The sequence below is a fragment of the Cervus elaphus genome, chromosome 2, assembly GCF_910594005.1.
Source record: "Cervus elaphus chromosome 2, mCerEla1.1, whole genome shotgun sequence".
Classification (NCBI taxonomy): Eukaryota; Metazoa; Chordata; class Mammalia; order Artiodactyla; family Cervidae; genus Cervus; species Cervus elaphus.
In genome coordinates, this window is record NC_057816.1 from 21,686,692 (window position 1) to 21,701,010 (window position 14,319).

A 14,319-nucleotide genomic window follows, 5' to 3' on the forward strand; every position below is an offset into this window, starting at 1 on the left:
GCTGGAGAAGACTCTTGAAAAGTCCCTTGGACTGCAAGGAGATCAAACCAGACTATCCTAAAGGAAATCAACTTTAAACATTCATTGGAAGGACTGTTGCTAAAGCTGAGGCTCCAATACTTTGGCCACCTGATGGGAAAAGCCGACTCATTGGAAAAGACCCTGATGCTGGGCAAGATTGAAGGCAAAGGAGAAGATGGGCGACAGAGGATGAGATGGTCAGACAGCATCACCAACTCAATGGGCATGAATTTGAGCAAACTCCAGGAGATAGTGGAGGACGGAGGACCCTGGTGTGCTACAGTCCATGGGGTCATAAAGAGTTGGACACAACTTAGCAACCAAACAACATTAGATCAAATCCAAGCCCCTCAGTCTAACTGTCAAGGCTATGGACCAGACAATTGGGTCTTCATTTTTTCAGTTTCATTTCTCAAAACATTATCTCAAGTGGATTTCAGGAAAGAACTGCCTAGTGTGAGGGCCTTTTTCAAGGTAGAAGAGATGTGTAGGAACACTGTCCTGGGTTCTAGCTTTGGCTCTGTTTCTGATTTATTCGACCTATTACCCTCCTGAGGCCTTGGCATCCCCAACTGAAGAAGAGGGGGAACAACAGTCTCCATGATCTTGATTCCCCTCCAGACTGTAGGCTCATGGGACAGAGTATCTGCCTAATAACCTACAGAAAGCACAGGCGCAAGACTGGATTCCATTCTCCATTGTGTGGATGACTCACTCCCAGATGGGGCTGCTTCTACTTCTCTCAAACTAGAGCAGATCCCAATGTGGTCAGTCTTCAAGAAGAAGAGTACTGGTTACCTAAAAAGCTGGACCAGTACATGCCCTCACAGAAGATGGGGGACCTCTGTAGTGAAACAGCCATGTATGAGGAACGGTCTGGGGGAGGCTGCTCAGATCTGGGGGTGGGGATGGGCAGAGGCTCAAATGACCTCCAGAAGTCTCTGGTGTCCTCTCCTCAAGGAGGCTGGTCTTGTGGGTTTCCTGAGATAGATGGATTACAGGCCTGGAATCCATCATTCCCTTCATAACACAAATAATCGCCAAATGCGCTCAAGCACTCGGTAGCCTGGATATTCACTCTAGCAATTCTCTGTGTGGACGGTGATTAGACCATCATTATCTTAATGCTTCTTAATTTATCTTTCTGATTAGCAACTTACCATTTTATTTGCAAAAAATAGCCTTCTGCTGGGTGGAAGCCAGCCGAGCACAGCAGCTGTCATTTTCTCTGTACTAAATCAGGCCAGGCTTAAGTTGGTTCTCTGGTGATGCTATTTCTTGTGTCTTGGCGCTAACACACACCACTATCCATCATGGTTGTTGTAAAGACTTACTCCCGGGGAGGGGGGCTACAGGCTTAGAGGTCACCTCTACCCAAGGAAGGGACACCCCTCCCCGATCCACTCACCCAGGGAAGGACTCCCAGAGTCTGACCCTCATGCTGCCCTTATGGGACAGCCCATGGGGTCCCTGGCTGCTGAAACTACGACTGAGGTCAGTGGTGTGTGGAACAACATAACAGTTCCCATCTCAAAAGCATATCATGTAAAGCACACGAGCCCCATGATATCATTAACTGTCAAAACAACCCTGTACTTGTGTATCACGATTATTTCCATTTACAGATGGAGAGGCCCAGGCATAGAGAAGTTACATAATTCGTGTAGGACACTATGACTCGGAAGTGGCAGAGCTAGTTTTGAACAAGAACCTTTTCCCCTTTAACCTTACCCTTTCGTTTTCCCAACTTAACTATGAACAAATCATACTGCCTTCTGATTCCTATTTCCTTCCAGAAAATGTCTTCATTGTTTTCTCTCCCCGTAACACATGGGTCACAACCCTGGTGTACTGCTGCTGACATTGTCCCTAAGAGATCCATCACATTTATTCTACTTGGGTGTCCAAACCCTACACTTCATATATTCCAACTATCCCTGTCTCCCCCAGAGAGCAGTATACCTAGATATTCATGTACATGAAGGAAGGCAGAGGTTTCATTACTTGACTCCAGAGAAGGTCCTTAGGTAGAGGGAATTCACTGAAGGAGGAGGTGGCTGTAATATTGTGTCTTAACCTAGCCTTGGTTCTTGAGGTGCCATCCACTTAACTATGTATTTTCCTGGGTAACAGGAAATTTGCCCTCACTAAGCACTATCTGGCTTCCCTGATGGCTCAGTGACTGAAGAATCCACCTGCAATGCAGAAGAGATAGGAGACATGGGTTCTATCTCTGGGTCAGGAAGAGCCTCTGGAGAAGGGAATGGCAACCCACTCCAGTATTCTTGCCTGGAGAATTCCATGGACTGAGGAGCCTGGTGGGCTACAGTCCATGGGGTCACAAAGAGTTGGAAATGACGAGTGACTAAGCACACAGCACACTCTCTACGAGACTAGTCTGCTCAGTCCAATATGGCGGTCACTGGCCACACATGGTTATTCAAATCTAAAGATAAAATTCAGTTCCTCGGTTGTACCAGCTACATTTCAAGTTTTCAGTCACTGATGTGTGTGGCTGGTGGCAACCAAATTGGCCAGCACAGATATAGAACATAAACATCACTGCAGAAAGTTCTACTGGACAGCATGCGTCTAGATAATTCAGACCTCTAAACCCACTTGGAAGCTTTTGTAAACGAGGTTGGATATCTATAAGGCGCAAATTTAATGGATTATGGTTAACTATTTTCCTTACTTTGGATAGCATTTGTTGTTTTTTAGTCTCTAACTACTGTGTCCAACTCCTCTTTGACCCCATGGACTGTAGCCCAAACCAGGTTCCTCTGTCTATGGCATTTCCCAGGCAAGAATACTGGAGTGGATTGCCATTCCCTTCTCCAGGGGATCTTCCTGATGCAGGGACTGAACCCACATCTCCTACATTAGCAAGAGGGTTCTTTACCACCAAGCCAACAGGGAAGCCCTTGGATGGTAAAGCCTGCACTTTTCAAAGTGTGATCCTGTCATCTGGGAATTGATGAGAAATGGGAATCCTCAGGCCCCATATCATACCTGAGTCAGGGACTCTGCAGCTCGGGCAATCTGCACTTTAATGCTCCAGGGATTCTGAATGCTCATGAAGCACTAGTACATCTCTCGGTATCCCCTGGTGATTGAATCCAGGGCCTCCAAGGACACCCAAATCCGTGGTTGCTCAAGTCTTTTATATATCATGGAATAATAGTTGTATATAGCCTATGCACGTGTGCCTATATACCTCAAGTCATCTCTAGATGACTTACGATACCTAATACAATGTAAATGCCATCTAAATAGCTGCTGGAGTGCAGCAAATTCAGGTGTGCTCTTTGTAAGCTTCTGTATTTGGGGGAGTGGATATTTTTGATCAGAGGTTGGTTGAATCCACATATGAGGAACCCACACTTTCCGAGGGCTGACTGTGTAGATAAATAATGATGCCACGTGTTTAGAGACTGTTGTGTGCCAGCCATGGCAGTGCGCTCCTACAAGTATTATTCCCCCTTAACCTGGCAACAATGCTGTGAGATAAACATCATAGTCCCATTTCACAGATAAGGAACTGAGGTGCTGAATAGGAAGCATCTAGCCCAAGACCACTCCCCAGTGGCAGAGTGGTAAAGAACCCGCCAGGAATACAGGAGACATGGTTCCATCCCTAGGTCTGAAAGATCCCCTGGAGGAGAGCATGGAAACGCACTCCACTATTCTTGCCTGGAGAATCCCATGGACAGAGAACCCTGGAGGGCTACAGTCCACGGGGTTGCAAAAAGTTGGACATGACAGCAACTGAGCATGCACGCACGCAGCCCAAGGTCACACAGCTTAACAGTTGTCAGAGGCAGTTTTCAAACCCAGTTTGATACGACTCCAAAAGCCTGTGCCATAACAGCCCTTGTTTGAAGCTAGCAGAGAGCTCCTCCTGCCAACTGAAGGTACTTGGAGATTCTCTCATTTGACAAGTTGAACAGTGAGACCCAAGACAGGAAAAGGGATGAGGTCAAAGTTCCCACAGAGCAGCCATGACAACAGCAGTTCCCCAGCAACAACAGCTCCAAATGGGGAAATGTCTCAAGTAGGGAAATGAGTTGGATTTGGGTAATTCAAAGACCAAGCGTCCACCATTCAGGACAGTGGTCTTTTTCTGGGTCTTTCTAGTTTGGCCAGCCCAAACTCAAGCATCTTGTTTTAAGGGTACATGTGAGTTTAGAGAAATGAATTGTTCTAAAAATAAAGTTCTTCCCTGGAAAACCGTGGATTTGTTTTTCTTAAGAGTTCAAGAAAACCTCCCGTGATTGTTATAGGGGATTAGAGCTCAAAATTGCTGTTTCCTTCTTTAATCTCCGCGGTGGTCCCTAGGCTGGCAAGTTGGATTTCACAGCAAAAGAAACACATGATTTGTTTTGTACAAAAGTTATGTTCCTGAAACATTCAACAAACATCCACTGAGCACCTATGTTATCCAGATCCTTTCCCTCAGGTCATCTCATTTAATCTTCAGAACAACTCTCTCAGGACCTGTTATTTAAGACAGTGGCTATTATTATTACCTCCATCTAACAGATGAGGAAAGAAGGCTATTCACTGGGTAAGTGGCCAGTCAGAATTCAAACCCAGGTCGGCCCATCTTGCAATTTTTCACTGTTTACAACATACATAAGCTTACTCTGTCTGGCACTGGGGTAAATTAAGAAAGGGACTGGACTCTGGGGATCTGGGGACAAATACAAGAAAATCTCAGGCACACCAGCCTGATAAACACAGAAAAGGAAAGATGTTCGTTCTATGTGACGGCAGGTCAACCTCTGGGAAGACTCCGAAGGAATATTTCTAAACGGATTTGTACAAATTGGGCCTGTTCGACATATTCCTAGAATCACACTTGACCGAATCCCATGTCTATATCCCAGGCTCTCAATTCCTTTCCTCCTGAGGCAGGTCTGGGCTGATTCTGGCCATCAACTCCTACAGCCCCAGGGGGAGGCTTGGCCCAAGCAAGTGGCCTGGGCTCCAGAGGATACTGACCTCTGGGCAACCCTGATGTGACAGCTGGGCTTGTCAGCCCCAACCAGCAAGTTCTGAATAATCTTTAAAGTGTGAGCAACCCTGGGTTCCAGGAAAGCTGTCTAGCCAGTGTCCAGGAAGCCAGTGGGATCACTCAGATCCCCAGGTCCCTCTGGTTCCCCATCTGTCTTAATTCTCTGCTTGGAGACCCTCTGCCTTCTGGCCTCACACAGACACTCCCGAACGCCCTGCTTCCTGGAAAGCAAGCAGAACTGGAGGAGGGAAGGGGCCAGGAATAATCCTTGCACAATTCAGCCACGGATGTCCAATCGCCCTGGCACCGCAGACAGCCAGACTTTGCCATGCCTGTGCTATTGCTGGCCAAGCTGGGCAGGGTGTGGGGAGCCCAGGAGGACATGTAAGGGGTGAGCACATGAAACTTGGAGCCTTCTCTGTGGGAGGACTCTAGCCAGGTCCTTTACATGGAGCACCAAATAGAAACATGTATCGCCCCCTCCTCCCCAATACTGCCTGTGACATTCACAAAGGAGCCTATACCAGGGCATCCCATTAGAACTCAGATCCAATAAGGATTTCCTCCAGATAGTCCAGGTATTCTCTAAATTATGGGGGGAAAGCTAGAGAAGACCCATCCCCTTCTCTCCCTGACTCAGACTGACCTGGGCTTATCCTTTCCCAAAATTTTTGATGCTAAGAGAACTCCTGGATGCCAGAGAGGAACTTTTTTAGGGGAGACACGGCCTCCATTTGCCTCTGTGCAGATGGCTTGGCCTCCTCCTCCCCCGGCCCTAATTTCCCATTCAAGATCCCCAGTGTCGTTCCCCAGATGCCGGCAGGTTAAGAGGGGTGGTTATAAGCTGAGCTTCAAGCAGCCCCATGAGTCTGGGTGCAGGTTCAGACTGTCACGAGGTGCATATCAAAGCCGGAGTTTAAAAACTGTACTGGGAATAGTGCAATTATCTCGCTTCACCACATTTCTCAGCCCCGACTGAGGTTTAATTAAAGCCAAGTAAAAACACAGAGTCGCCATTTCAGTTATCACCCCCATTGCATGCTGGTTAAAAAAAAAAAGAGGAAAGGAAAAAAAAAACCCTTTATCAGGGACTTAAAATTTTTTTCTGTGGGTATCTTCCAGCTCAGTTGGATATTATTCCTTCATAACAGCCACTTTAAAGAAAAAAATATATATTTAATATATATGTATAAAATGAGTTAATCCCCCATAATCTCCTTGAGTTGTACCTAAAACACAGTTTCTTGCAGGTGACCTTTTCAGAAGAGGCTGTTCCTATGGCAACCGCATTGTTTGATTCAGTCAAGAGAAAAATGCTTCATGGAAATGTATTTAATTTTGCTTAATTTGATGCTGTATTTAACACTTGCGCGGGCTGAAAGGAGAGAGGGGCTGAAAGGCAGGAGTTGGCTCTTCGGGCCACATTCATGGACATCCTATTCTGAGGTCCCGAGGGCCCCCCAGGCCCCATAATGCACTCAGTACAGGCTCCTGGCTCAGGGCTGAGGGAGAGAACTCCGAGTTCTGTAGGGAAAAAGAGGGACAGGGCCCACGGGGCAGCCGCTCCAATGGTGGGCCACCTAGCAGCTATTGCAACTTGAATAAAAATGTAGGACACACGGGTGGCAAAGCTTTGGACCAAGAGTTAAGGGGCCTGGGTGAGGTCTTTGTTCTATTATTCCCCATGCATGTCCTCACCTGAAACATGAGGCTACTGAATCCGACCACCTCCCAGGTATCTTTTAGTGCTAAGCCTGAGTCCCGTGTGCAAGACTGGTCTCCTCAAGCCAACTCTGAGCTTCAGGGAAAGAGCACTGGGCTTTGGGTAGACACACAGTAAACAATGTGTTCATGTCATCAGACAGGAGCCCACTCCGGGGCAAACCACAGCCCGGTCCTGAGAGGGCTGGGTGCAGCCTCACCCACCGCAGGTCACAGGCGCTGCACCTACTTCTCACCACCCAGGTGAGCCCACAGTCACAGACAGGGTCCTAGAGCGGATCAGCGAGGGCGCTCGACTAAGGCGCCCCTGAAGGTGACAGGGCTGGAGCCCTAGGCCAAGCTTTCTGGTTTGCAATGGCACCTCTGCTGTTTGGAGCAAACCACGCGGTGAGACCAAGTGCCCTTCCACCCACAGGTGCTATGCCTCGGCTCCTTCTGCCTCAGCCTCAGACGAGAAGCACCCATAAGCTATACAGGTACCTCTGTTTTTAAAAAATTTTATTTATTCACCTATTTATTTATGGCTGCTCTGGGTCTTTGCTGCTGTGCACGGGCTTTCTCTAGTTGCGGCGAGCAGGGGCTACTCTGTAGTTGCGATTCGCCGGCTTCTCATTGTGGTGGCTTCTCTTGTTGTGGAGCATGAGCTCTAGAGAGCCCTGGCTTCAGTAGTTGCTGCTCCGCGGCATGTGAGATATCCCAAGACCAGGGGTCGAACCCACGTCCCCTGCAGTGGCAGGCAGATTCTTAACCATTGGACCACCAGGGAAGTCCCGTACCTCTGTGCTGAGTAAATTCTAACTCCCCGCTTTTTAGCTTGATGACCATGGACAAATCGTTTCACGTTATTGGGCCTAAATTTTCTCACCTGAAAAATAAAGGCATTGACTAGGGATATCTAAAATTGCATTCTCTGTGATACAAATCTAATCTTCCATCCCCATATGCCAACAGCTGACACATGTCCAGTGGTGGACGGGATTAGCCACCCAGACCTTCAGTCACCACGTGGCGCCAACTCCAGCCGGTCAGCCCTTCCGCTGAGGTCTCCCGCTGAGGCCGCCCCTTCCCCATCACAAGCCAAGCATGGCACTGCCACTGTCCTCAACCACAGACTGTGATGACTTTCAGGACAAATCCCGTCGTGCCTCAGCTTCTCACTCCCCCAAATGCCATCATTATCCCAGACCTCCCAGATTCGGCATCACCGTGTGGACCCTCAAATCCATGCTGTGCATGTCCCCCTAACCCCTAACCTCCCCTCCCCACATCCTTTTACTGTGGCCTCTAGCAATTCTGGTCCACTCTATCTCCTTCACTTTCTTGCTATAAATGAATCCTGGTGTCCCCCCTCCCACCCCAGGATATATTTTCTTGGAAGCCCTTCTTCCTGGTGGAAGAAGTTTTATCTCCCACATCCGAAGTTACTTCAGAATGGTAAGATGAGTACGTATCTTCCTTGCTCCTCTAAGCAAGGAAGCTGCCTCAGCTGTCTCTTTTTGCTTTCAAAATCCCAAGCTCATTTGCCGAGTTTATCATCATACTCCGTGACCCTCCCCCTATATACACAACGCCATCATTCTACCAAGTTCCTGGTCCTTCCCCCTCATTCCTGGATGACGAACGAGCATCATGCTGAATGAGCAGCACTCATATCCCTGAGGCTTTCTCTCTACTGTTCCTGCCATCATTGTTGAAGACTCCAACATCCATGAAGACGGTCCGTTCCACATCCTGACCTCTTACTTCCCGGACTTGCCTTGCTCCAATGAGCTTTTGCTCCACTCACAAGGCTTTTTCCTAGGCTTGGTCACACTAATCACTGAATCACCCTCTAAACGAAGATTTCCAACTCCCACTTTCTGACCATCACCACCCTTCTCGGGGCTAGCTTACTCCAACACTCCCACTCCAGTCATTCTCCAACCTTATTAAGATCTCATTTCATCAAAAAAAGAAAACAACACTTTTTCTTCTTGTCATCTATTGCTGCCACTCCCCACACATGCCCACTTTCTTCCTTGCCGGGCTCTTGATTCCAAAATCCACACTCCAGCCACCCCCTGGCCAATAGCCCGAAACATCTGGCTTCTCTCCTTCTGCTGTGCTGAGCCGTTAGGCCTCCAGTCTGGTGTCCTAGCCACTTACGTGGAGCCTGCACCAGAGCAGCTGAACATTGCTGGAGGAAAAATGACCCAAATTTGCTGACTAGACTTGCTACAAACATGACCACAAATCTCACTCAACACTGTCAGAAAAACCTACTACACTTCCTCAGAAAATTCAATTTCCCAATCTCTGAGGAAACCATCACACTTCCTTCTCTCTGCTCGAGTCTCCAACATACCCTTCCCTGTCCCGCTCTCCAGCTGATGACCTTGTCGTATATTTCACAGAGAAAATAGATTTCTGTAAGATGAGAACTACCTCATCTTCCCATGGACAAGTCCTTCACTGTATCTGCACCCGAACCCAAATACGCTGCTGGCCCCTCCCCCAAGTTCAGTTGAAAAAGAATCCTGGCTCCTACCCAAGGTCAGCACATTCACTGGGCTCTGAACCCATTTTTCTGTGCTTTTTTGATAACTTTTTTTTTTTTTTTGCAACTTCTCTATTGCATTATCATTTCTCCCTCTTTTCTGAGTCATTTCCACCAGCATGCTAACATACCTCCTTTTAATAAATGCTCCCTGGACCTCACTCCTCCCTGGATCCCACTTTGTCCTCATTTTCTTTTTCTTTTTTTTAATATCTGTTTTATTTATTTTTGGCAATGTGGGGTCTTACTTGCAGCACTTGGGATATTTCATTGCAGAGCTTGCAGTGGTCTACTGTGGCTTTGGGAACTCCAGAGCACACGGGCTCAGTAGTTGCCACACTCAGTCGGGCTTAGTTGCCATGGGATCTGCTATATGGGATCTGCTATATGGTATGTGGGATCTTCGCAAGAGACTCAGGTTCCAGCCCAGGGTCAGGAAGATCCCCTGGAGAAGAGAATGGCAACCCACTCCAGTATTCTTGCTAGGGAATCCCATGGACAGAGGGGCCTGGAAGGCTACAGTCCAGGGGGTCACCACGACTGAGTATGCACCTAACATTTTCTTACTGCCATGCTTGTCTCTCGTTTACTGACTCTTTCCCTCCCACTTAGAACAGGAGACTCCCTCAAGGCAGGGACCGTGTCTTATTTAGCACTATCCCCTGCACCTACCACAGGCCTTGCACACCAGAGGGACTTTGCATTTGTTGCCTGCCTGCCTGAAGGGAGCAATCTGTGGCTAGGTGTGGGGGCAGAGATGGTGAGGGCAGGCTCTGCCATCTCACTCACTCTGTGCATGGGGAATACATGGGATGCATTATTACATCTTGGAGTTGGATATTCTCTGAGCAGCCCTGGTTAAAAGAAAAAGAAAGAAAGCAAAGTCTCTCAGTCGTGTCCGACTCTTGGTGACCCCATGGACTGCTGTAGTCTACCAGGCTCCTCCATCCGTGGGATTTTCCAGGCAAGAGTACTGGAGTGGGTTGCTAGTTCCTTCTCCAGGGGATCTTCCTGACCCAGGGATCGAACCTGGGTCTCCCGCATTGTAGGCAGACGCTTTACCATCTGAGCCACCAGGGAAGCCCTGGTTAGCCCTCCACCTAAAGCAGGATTTTCCCTGTATTCAGACATCCCTCTGATGCCAGGTGGTCACTGAGCCTTCCGAGATCCTCGAATGTTCAGTGAGGAAGCCCCACAGCTGAGAGGGTAGCCTGGGGCCGCTGCCCACAGAGCCTGGCCTGGGCGGGGCCGTCTCCTCCCCGGGTCAGTACTGTATTCTGTGCCCCACCTCCCGGCCCTCTGTGCTCCTTGTTGAACACCCTTGCCTGTGTTCCCCGTGTCTACTTGGTTCTGTAGTTTATCAAACGGTTAAAAAAATAAAATAAAAAACAGCCACAGTTGGGGGAAGAACCCTCTGCTGCACACTGGGCTAGAACCGCAGCGGTGATGGAGCCGCATGAAGCACGCCCTCCATCCGAGCTCTCCTGAGGACCCCCCCTCTGGTAGCTGGGGTGCCTCACTGACTGCTGAACATCCCTCACCCTTCTGGGGTCAGGCGCTCCCTTCCCCGAGACCCTAAGGGCATGAAGACCACGTCGCTAGGGACGTGGATCATTCAAACCTGGGTAAGACTCGGCTCATGTGACCATGGGCAAGTTACCTGGGTCTCTGAGTCTCAGCCGTGAAGCGGGGATATTAATAACACTGAGCTCGAGGGATCAGTAAGAAAGTGAATGAGGTTGTGGATTCAAAGCATGGAGCACAGCAATGGACATACCGAAAGCCCTTGAGAAATGAGAGTGGCCATGGGTTTTAGGTCCTCCAGTTCCACCCTCTGGCTCCAGAGCCTGGTAGCACATCCCCTTCCCCACGGTTGGGAGGAAGGAACTTCTCATCAGGCCTCACCCTGGTCTGACTGGGAAGAGAGAAGATTCTCCTTCTGCTGGCACTGCTCCTGGGAAGGGACCGACCTAGGGGAATCTCAGAGAGTACATTCCCAGAGGATCTGGGTTAATCACGCCCACACTCTCTTGCATCTCACTGCTTAACAAGGAGTTAGAACTTACCCAAGTCTTTGTTGATTATGGGAGAAAAAAACAACAACAAAACTGCAATATGTTAGAGCTGAAAGGATCCTCTCTGGGCTCCCAGAAATCATCTAGTCCTGCCTTCTCATTTTAATAATTAGGAAACTGGAAGGCATTCCCTGGCGGTCCAGTGGTGAAGACTCCACGCTTCCAATGCAAGGGGCAAAGGTTCCATTCCTGGTCAGGGAACTAAGGTCCTGAATGCTACAACCAAAGATCCCAAATGCTGCAATAAGACCAGGTGCATCCAAATAAATAAATAAATATATGTATATATATATATTTTTTTCTTTTTTTAAAAAAGGAAACTGGAGCCCACAGGCCCCCACAAGATCACACAGCAAGAGCTGGAGCCTCCTAACTCAGGACAACACTCTGCCCACCTAAGCTTGGTCCCAAATTCCCTCCCACTGTAGAAAACCACGTGTAAGGCATCAAACCACAAGGGACTTCACTCCTAAGTGGCTCCATCCAAGCCAAAGCCGAGAAACTCTTTCTCTGCCCTGTTTCTCCTCACCCCTTGAGGAAGAAAGTGGTGGAAGGGGATTTTCCAGGAGAGAGGGCAGCACCATGCCAAAAGGGCTGGCAGCGGAGACCCTGGGCCCGCTTCCTGCTGGCCTCTGCACCCCTGGTCTCTCTTTTTCCATCTGCCCACCCCTCCTTTTTCATTCTCCTCTTTTCTCGTTTCGCCTGGGCTGCCTGCCTTTTCGGCTGTTTGCTCAGAGCTGGGCTCTGTTTGCTGAGCCGTTATTCATTTTCATATTACCTGGGATATTTTCAGCTGCTCCTCTGGGTTTTTAGGAGAATTTCAAGCGGCCAGAAGCAACGTGGGCTGCAAAGGCAAACACACATCCATGACCTCTGAGCCTCGCCGGGGAATTTGTGCATCTTATCAGCTGCCTTCCTGACCAGCACGGCCACTGTCTCCTGGCCTGACGCTCAGCCCCCTCGCCCTGGGCTTCTAGGGAGCAGGGCACACTTTCAGGGAGACAGGCTGCAAGATCTCATAAATCTGAGACTGAGGCAGAGGGCTGGCTTGGGTCAAGGACATGCAAGGAAGGCCTTTGGCCCTTCCTCCCCTTGCAGGACAGCCTCCCTGCTCCGTGGCCAGAACCCAGAGAGAGCATCTCAGAAGTGCTTTCATCACCTCTCAAACAGGGGAACAGCAAGGCATCCGGAGACGTCAATCCCCCCTCTTCCTCCAGCCAACAGCTTCCGGAAGGCACTATTCACTGCCCCAGCCCAGCGCTGGAGGCCCAGGGAACAGGTGGGAACGGCAAAGGAGGGGGACACCAGGGAGAAGAAGGTTGCTCCTTGGGGGGTTGCTGAAGCTTTGCCCCCTGGACTCTATTTACTTGGCAAGATCAAAGCCTGAGGAAGAGCTCCTTAATCCTCAGCCTGGTCCCTGGTGGAAGGGGACCCAAACCCCTCACATTAAAGAGGGGGGCACCAAAGGATACAGGCAGTCAGAGGGACCTGGGGTATAAGATCAGATCTTGCCTGAGTCTTGGCCAGCCCATGGATTACTCATGTGACCTCGGCAAGTCAAACGTCCAGCATCTCAGTCATCTCAGTTAAAAACCTGGGACGAGGGACCCATCTCCAGGTTAATGGGAGCATCAGTAAGTGATGAAGGGCTTCGGAAATGTCATAGATTACTCATCCAGAGTCAGACATTCCATCAGCTGATCAATCATCCAGGATCGAGAATCAGCCCCGTCAAGACAGATGCACGGAAAAACACCTGCCATGCTATCCTCACGGCCCCGCTCTCAGAGACCCAGAGGCACCGCGGCTGCCAGCTCTCATCTCTGCCCCTCCTCCAGGGCTCCATGCAATTTGTTCCAAATGTTCCAGGAGACTAGGAGAGAGGCCTGGGTTATTGGATGTCAGGTTTAATAAAAGGCCCTGAGCGACTCTGGGCTTGTCATGCTCTCTAGCTTTGTCACCATAGCACTGGTGGCCCTGGCCCTGAAACTCCAGGCGCTAGACATCAGGAAAACAAGAGCAGGTTTTATCAACAGGCCAAGGGATGAGTGGTGCATCTGTCCCGGGGGGACGGGCAGTGGCAGCCTCCCCATCAGCACACTGGGCCCCTCCGCGGCTCCAGCTGCAGTTACCTCACTTCTGGGCTCCGTGGGCTGAGTGAGTGCAGCCAGGAACAGGCCCATGAGCTGGAGCAGGGCCTGCAGAGGAGATGACTCCTTAAAGAACCGGTGGGGTTTTTTTTTTTTCTTGAGGAAGTCATCAAGTTACTGCTACCTTTCCCCTAACTCTGCTAGTTTCGTGATAGCACAGGCATTGATGGACTGAGTAGAACTGAAACCAGAGCCTCGGGGGTCAGGAATCAAGTCTCCTCTGAAAACCAAGCTCCCCGCAGAGTATCTAAGGCACAGAGTCTGCTTGGTGAGTATTGAGTGAATGAATGAATGAGACAGGGGAGGGGCTGAAAGCTGAGCCAGGCATGCACTCCAGGTGCAAGTGATGGGAGAGAAAGTCCACTCAGAAAATTCGAACACAAAACACATATCCAGGTAGCGTTCAACATCCGAGAAGTCCAGAAAGAGATTATGAATCTCTTTACACATAGGACACAGTGGAAGAATGGGAAAGTGTTCTTATAAAGGCAGAAGCAAGACAAAAGACTGAAAAGAAGGTGCGTATGTAGCCCAGAGCCTGGGTAGCATCCTGTGGCCACTGCCTTAAGGGGGAGAAGGTGACACTCACAGGGCAACCAAGTTATTCACATCTTCCTGTCCCTCAGCCCCTAGAAGCAACACTGGTACCCTGTGAAGGACACAGAAATCATGCTACTGGGCATCATTGTCTAGAACCTTCTGTTTCATCCTCAAGCCAGTGGAGGCTCAATCTCTTTGATCCCAGATAAGTGAGAGCCCCTGACAGGCCTGGAAAACCCTTCCCCTTGGTCAGACGTC

At 49.4% G+C, this 14,319-nt stretch overlaps 1 protein-coding gene and 1 non-coding gene across 3 annotated transcripts in view; both read right to left on the reverse strand.

Annotated features, from left to right (window-relative positions):
* The window catches only part of PKNOX2 (PBX/knotted 1 homeobox 2), a 289,880-nt gene that overhangs the window by 154,978 nt on the left and 120,583 nt on the right, over positions 1 to 14,319 (reverse strand). The window lies entirely within an intron of this gene.
* TRNAC-ACA lies at positions 10,304 to 10,376 on the reverse strand. Its single transcript has one exon. It is a non-coding gene; the product is annotated as a tRNA-Cys (tRNA).